Source organism: Phalaenopsis equestris, unplaced genomic scaffold (genome assembly GCF_001263595.1).
Source record: "Phalaenopsis equestris unplaced genomic scaffold, ASM126359v1 Scaffold000044, whole genome shotgun sequence".
In the NCBI taxonomy this organism is placed as follows: domain Eukaryota; kingdom Viridiplantae; phylum Streptophyta; class Magnoliopsida; order Asparagales; family Orchidaceae; genus Phalaenopsis; species Phalaenopsis equestris.
This window is the reverse complement of record NW_018164486.1, coordinates 1-8,047: the sequence shown is the minus strand read 5'-3', so window position 1 is coordinate 8,047 and position 8,047 is coordinate 1.

Sequence of the window (8,047 nt, the reverse complement as noted above, 5' to 3'; positions counted from 1 at the left end):
GGTGCATAGGGGCAAAATACCAAGTTAGGCATTTCACATAGAATTGGATAGATATCTGTTCTAAATGAACCATGGATTAATGTATTGTGAAGATATGGTGTACCCTAGTTCCAAGTCAACACCCAGGGTCAATCCTAAAGCCAAGTAATCCTATAGGGACTCTTCTTGAATTCTCTTATAATGATCTTACCTACTAAATGCTAGAGGTTAAGGTCAATATGTGGAATTTCAAGTTGAGTAAAAAGAAAAGTTTTGAATTTCTAATGGTGGGGGTACCTTTTCTAATTTTCTAAGACTAGTCAATAGGAAAGTCTTATGGCTAGACCTAGGCTACTAAAGAAGTTTCTAGACCTCAACCAAAAGTGAGGTCAACACATGCTAATAAGAAAATAGAAAATGACATATTTACCATTTTTACAAATAAGTCTCTAATACACGAATTTACACTTCATCTCTCTTTCAAATAAGTGAGAGATGACCAAAATTAGCTCCAACACCAAAACAGTTTCTCCAAGATGGTTGTCTTTGTACCTCTCCCCTCTCAAAGGGATTTAGCCTTGTGTAGTTTTTCAGAATGCCTGAATGTCTAAATGGACAATCATGAGCTTGGATGTTCACCAAACTCCTACAGTAGGTGAACTTTTGGATTTGTAGTACCTTTGTGAGTGTGTTCATTGGATTCTTCTTTATATTGATCTTCTTCAATAAAACATTATCTTCATCAATCAAGTTCTAAACAAAGTGATACCTTTCATCAATATACTTGGTACAAATTCGATGAATTGGATCCGTGACCAAGAATATGACACTCTGACTATCACAAAATATCATCATAGATTCTTGATCAACTCTTAAGTCGTCTAGTATGTCATGCATCCATATCACTTCATTCTTCACTTTTGTTACTATCATGTACTCGACCTCCATAGTAGAAAACTCATGTTAATGTGAATAAATAGCTAGTCATAGAATTACACCTATCAACATCACCTGTATAATATGAATCAATGTAATTCCATACAAATCAACGTTAGATGGGTGCCTCTTAAAGACAAAGCCGACATCAACCATGTCATTTAGATATCTCATGAAACTCTTCACAACTTATCAATAACTTTGTTTTGGATCATGCACAAGCTTGTTCACAACACCAACAATTTGTGTAATGTTTGACATAGTGTAAACTATAATATATATTAGACTGTCCACTACACTAGCATGAGAAATCAATCACATATTTTTTCTCTCCAGTTTATCTTTAGGAAACTAATCTGAACTCAACTGAAAGTGAGATATAATGGGTAGATTCACCACCTTGCTTGAGTCATCAACTCCAAACTTTTTCAACACTTTCCAAATGTATGCTCCTTGTTAGAGCCAAAATTTTTAGTTACCTTATCCCTGAGAATTTTCATTTTAAGAATTCTAGGAGTTTCATCCAACTCCTTCATTTCAAAATGTTTAGAAAATTGCTTATTCACCTTATTAATCTCAATCTGATTAGTAGATGTAATGAACATATCATCAATATATTGAAGTAAGTATATGAATTCATAATTGACCAACTTCCTAAAATATGCATAATGATTGTATTGGCTCGCCGTGTACTCATGTCCCATCTTGAACTGAACAAATATTTTATACCATTGTCATAGTGACTGCTTCAACCCATATAAATACTTATCTAGTATATAAACCAAGTCTTTGGAGACTTTATATCTAGACAGATGCAACATATTGATCTCCGTTTATAATTCGCCATGTAAGAATATAATCTTCACATCAAGGTACTCCAAAATCATACCGTACTATGCTATAAGTACTAAGAAAACATAGATTGAATGATGCTTAAACACTAGGGAGAGCAACTTAACATAGTCAATATTTTCTTGACGTGCAGAGTTTTTGCCACTGACCTTGCCTTATAACTAACATCAGTTCCTTGATATCCTTTCTTCTTTACATACATCAATTTGCACGCAATGGATTTTTTCCTAGAGGAAACTTCACCAATCTCCAAGTAGCGTTCTTCCGAAAAGTTTCCATTTCTTCATCTATTGCCCCTCTCCAAAGATCACTATCTAAACTTTCCACAACTTCCTTGTATTGATAAGGAGTTTCAACCATTAAGGTTAAAAATGCAAATGCAATGTGTTCTTTCAACCAAACTAATTTTGTGATGTTCTGGCTAACAATAGATTCCCGAGCAAGGGGCCTCATACTCAATATCTTATTTCATCTATTTCTGGGCATTGCCAATAAATACTTCACAGGCTACAATTGATTCGAGTACTAGAGTAGGAGTGTACAAAATTTGTCTAATAAGTGGATTTGTATCAATTCTAACTTCCGCTACATATATGTGGTCCCAATAAAACTCTTCAACTTTTCAAGCCAAGGGGCTTCAACAAGCTTGTCTCTTCAAAAGTAAAATTTCTTCCAATGATAATCTTCCTCTCTTTTTGATCATAAAGTTTGAAGCCTTTGAATCCACATGTGAATTCAATAATGATCATTTTCTTTGCTTATGATTATAGTTTAATATTATGCACATTATAGTAAGCTAGGTAATCAATCACTGTTATGTGCTTATAATCTCTAGCATGATAAACCAACCACATCTTCTTTGATGTCTTCTTCCCAATAATTGTAAAAGGCAGGCAGTTCACCAGGTAGCAAGCTAGTCTATGACCTTGGCTCAATAGATTCTATCAAACCTAGAATTAGACAACATACACCAAACTTTCTCCACTAAAGTCTAACTCATGCTCTACACCACCTCGTTCTATTGCGGTGTTACTCGAACAATGAAATGATGCTCTATTACAGCTCTTTAGCACTCTTTCAAGAATGTATCTCATTTGACCCAATACACCAGTGCTTTTTACCAGCCAAAGGTTTGATCCACTTCTTTCCAGTCATGAAAATTTTTAGCTCACACTTACGCTTCATAGTGTTCACATAAATATATCTGGAGCAATCATCAATAAAAGTGACAAAGTATATCCGCCCACCAAATGATGTTGTCTTTTTTTGGGCCCCAAATATCTGTGTGAGTATATTCTAAAATATCATTTGTATTGTGAATTGTAATACCAAAAGATACATATATCTTCTTTCCAAACACGTAATATTCACATAAATTAAGTGTGCAGATGCTCGATCCTTTAATCAATCTGTACTTTAATAAAGTGAAGTGAAGCTTCTCTAGCATGAGCTATTCACACATGTCATAAGGTAGTGTCGTTAAAAAAATCATAAGTAATAATAGCCAACTAAGTCATTTTACTATCTTGAAGATAGTAAATAATGTGCTGGTGAACTTCCTTCAGAGAAATAAGTGCTTCATGACATATCCTCAAAACTTATGTCTCAATAACTATTATGTAGCCCTTAGCCTCTAAAACCATAAATGAAAATTTTTCTTGATATCAGAATATTTCGAACATCACTCAGCTCCCTCATAGTACCACCATGCATTTTTATAAAAATATTCTTTACAATAATAATACAATAAGCTTAATCATTACATATAATCACTGCAATAGTATCAAAATCTTATACATACAAAGTCGCTCTCGATGAGGGAAAATATGATAGGTAGCGCTTGTAATCAGAATATAACACAAATCATCTATTAAAAAATAATGAGAAAATGTAAATAATGATACATTTGAACCCACCTTGTCACACCACTCCACAATAAGATTGGCTTTGGCTTTAAAGGAAACTAATTTCCTATCTCCTTGAACTGCATATAATTTTTATTCCAATGATTTGTCTCTAAACATAAAGCAGATAAATTTTTTTTTGAGATTACGCTCACATGACTAGTCCTGTTTTTAAAATGTATCTCCACTACCACCCTTCTTTACCCAATTTTTTATATGTAAATACATAGGAATTGTGTATTATGCATGTAGATTCCCCAAATAAAAAAAAAATTCTCAAACAAATCCAAAAAGTTTAAGGGCTTTGAAAAAAATCTAACTTTTACTCTTAATCATGGCTGAAGCACTTCTTAAGTATGCATAAGAGGCAATACAAGGTAACTTTCATTTTAGGATGATTTACCTTACACTAAACAAGCATCAGATATATATATGCTATTATATGTGAATTGATAAAACAAAAATTCTATAGAAATGCCATTATTCAAAGTTGGTGGATCACCCAAGAAATTATCACATGATAGGATTTGTGGTGGAACACTAGCATTGGATGCACTTTCAAGATGATGTAAAGTTTTATTTTATAACTTAATTTATTTGATAATAAGACAAGTTGGAGTAAGAATTATGATTATGTGTATAAGATTATTTACCCTTCTTAGAGCATGCATGGAAAAGCCCGACGAGGTTTAATCATGAATTTGCCAATTTTAAAACAAGTTGGATTATTATAGCCAAGCTTTAAGTTTAGGTGAAATATAAATGCTCATTAGTGATTTCAATATGTGGTTTATAGTAAATTCTCAAGTAGAACTTTTTTTTTTACTATGGTTATAACTCAACCTCTCAAAAAATGTACATCCCCAAACTAATTATTGATAAATAAATGGTAAATACACTTTTGGATGTGTTCCTCCAATACTAATGAAGAAGTGGGTTGCACGACAATGTGTTGAGAGGAAACACATTTGGGATACATTGGCAAAATTTCATATGGTTCTTTACCAAAGATACATAATTCGAGTTTCTTTCATCATTTCATATGAATAGGCACAAGCCTTTTTAAGAATACTAATATATTCAGATTAAAGAGATTGCTAATACACAACACCTGGCCTTGTGTCTAAGTATTTATATGATTAGAATTTTGGGTGCATCATGGTTAGCCAAGTTTTATGAAAATGGTATTACATTTCAAATTGCCCGCATATGATTGATTGAAAGTTTGTTTGAGAGTAAGAAAGTTGTAAAGTGAAAGGTCTCTTATTTGCAACACATTTGCAACTTATGCATATCCATCAACATCTAAATAGTAATAATGTTTTTGCTAATGGCCCAACTTTTTTTCTTTTCAGCAGTTATGTAAGTTCATCTCTTGGTGTGTTGTATCCTATATTTTATGAATTAATCATGAAAATCTCAAAATACAATTTTTAAATTTTATAAAAATTCTAAGTTAATTTTTATGTTGGTGGAATTTTTTTATAAATATGTACTTGTCTTTATAGTTACAACTTAGGAGTCTCTATAAATATTAAAACCATCTCTTTTGTAGCATCATAAAGCTTGACACCAAATTAGAATTATTTTTCTTAGATTTCCTCTTCTAAGATCATGTGAGTGAGTATGCGTCAAAAGAAGCTTAATAAGGATAAAATAATCCTACGGTGATACAATATACTTTTAACTTTGCAAACTCAGAGCATAAACATGGCTAATATTATTTTATCTTTTATGTCATATATATATATAACAAAAATTTTAGAATGTTCATGATTGGTACGTGATTCACGTTTCTTATTTAATGACATAAATTTCATCTTTCATCATAAAACTCTTAATTTTATCCCACTCACTCTACATCTCTCCTTAATTGATAATGCACAAATTTCCTCCATGTTAGAGTGCTAATGTTTTGAAGTAAGACAAGACCAACAAATTTCTTTCGTTAATAAGGTTATCATCCTAAAGTTTAATATATCTCAAGAATTGATCTATCATTAAATATTCTTATTGATTTGTTTATCCACCCATTCCTGTATCTCTCAAGTGGGTTAACATCTCATTCATCCCTTTAGTCGGATTATTAACCCATGCTTTATGTCATATTCATCATATAAATCTTGCATTCTTCCCAATATGGGCTATAGCTCCATTTTATTATGGAAAAGATTACCACATGTCCTCTCTTATTAATAAGCCCACTATTTTTCTGTTTCCCACTCTATTATATTTTCATTTTTTTCCTTGGAAAGTTTATCATTTCATGCATGTAAATGTTCTCTTATAAGTATTTAAATTTAATCATAGGTATTATATATATATATATATATATGCTCTTTATATGGTAGATTCATTTTAATAATGAGGCATTACATATATACCTCACAGTTCTTATGTGTTTATATCTCTAGCACCTAAATATTCCTATTTACAATATAGTAATTGCTTTAATTAGATAAATATAACGTAATTAATAGAATAATATATATTAAATTAATAGTAAATAATTAAATTAATTAAATACTGCAAAAATGATCAAGGAAGAAATAATGATATGATAATATAGATATTAATTTAAAGTTGAGAGAATTGATTTTTAGAAAAAATGAAAAAAGTTAAAAAAAATCCTATAAAATAGAGTAGAATAAAAAAGAAAATTATTTCTAAGTAGGTGTGAGGTTATATAAATAATATTATTTTAAAATTAAAGAGAAGTTAAAATAAAATTTTTAAATAATTCTTATTTAAATTTTAACAGTATTATTCATGATATGTTTTGGATATTTATGTTTAAATATATTATTTGTTTTAGTTATATAAATAGATAACTGATCCCATATGTATTGGAAAAAAATAATACATCAGGGCTCCGCACGTAGAGTTACGTGCGAGTCCAATGAAATCAAGTCACACGTGAAATAACGTAACATGGGTCCTGCTAACACAAGAGAATATTCCCTCTGTGTTATTCAAGTGTTATTGTATGTTATTCAAGTATTATTGATATGTTATTGTGTTATTATAACACCAGGAATATTCTCAGAACACAATAACACATGAATAGAACACAATAACACATGAATAAGAAACGATGCAAGCGACGTTGAGCGAAAGTCGCTAGTCTGATGCTAATCTTCCTTATTAGCATCGATCATAGCCTACACTAAAACAGACGCAAAAACCCTAGAGTAGGGCTCCCGCGAACCGCATGTCTATTTCGTGCCATCATCTCTTTCGACTTCCTTTCGTCATCTTCATCGCCTTCTAAGCTTCTCCGGCGAAACCAGCTCCGATTCACCGCTCCAATCCCGTCAAAGGTGAGAAATATTCTTTCATGCCTCCAAGTTTTGGTTTAGCAGAAGTTTTCATCTTTTTTGTTGTCCTCGCAAAAGATCTGAAAACACAATTTTTTTCGTATTCCATTGTTAGGTATGCAATGCATAAGGATTTCATGGTTTTCCCTAAGTTTAGCTGTGAGATATGTAAATATATAAAGAAATTTGTGCCACGTGAAAATTTTGGTGTGAGATATGTAAATGCATAAGAAATAGTGTGCTATGTAAATACGAAATTTAGGAGCGAGATATGTAAATGCATAAGGGAATTGTGGTATGTATGTAAATATAAAATTTTGGTGTGAGATATGTGAATACATAAGAAAATTGTGGTATCTATGTAATAATGAAATTTGGGTGTGAGATATGTGGATGTAAGAAATTTTGTGGTATGTATGTAAATATGAAATTTAGAAGCGAGATATATAAGTGCATAAGAAAATTGTGGTATGTATGTAAATATGAAAATTTTTTGTGAGATATGTGAATGCATAAGAAAATTGTGGTATCTATGTAATAATGAAATTTGGGTGTGAGATATGTGGATGTAAGAAATTTTGTGGTATGTATGTAAATATGAAATTTAGAAGCGAGATATATAAGTGCATAAGAAAATTGTGGTATGTATGTAAATATGAAAATTTTTTGTGAGATATGTGAATGCATAAGAAAATTGTGTTATGTAGGTAAATATAAAATTTAGATGTGAGATATGTGGATGTAAGAAATTTTGTGGTATGTATGTAAATATGAAATTTAGAAACGAGATATATAAGTGAATAAGAAAATTGTGGTATGTATGTAAATATGAAAATTTTTTGTGAGATATGTGAATGCATAAGAAAATTGTGTTATGTAGGTAAATATAAAATTTAGATGTGAGATATGTGAATGTATAAGAATTTTATGATATATATATATGTAAATATGAAAATTTCGGAGTCAGATATGTAAATACATAAGAAATTTGTGCTATGCATTTAAGGTTGAAATTTTTGGTGTGAAATATGTAAATACAAAAGAAATTTGTGTTATGTA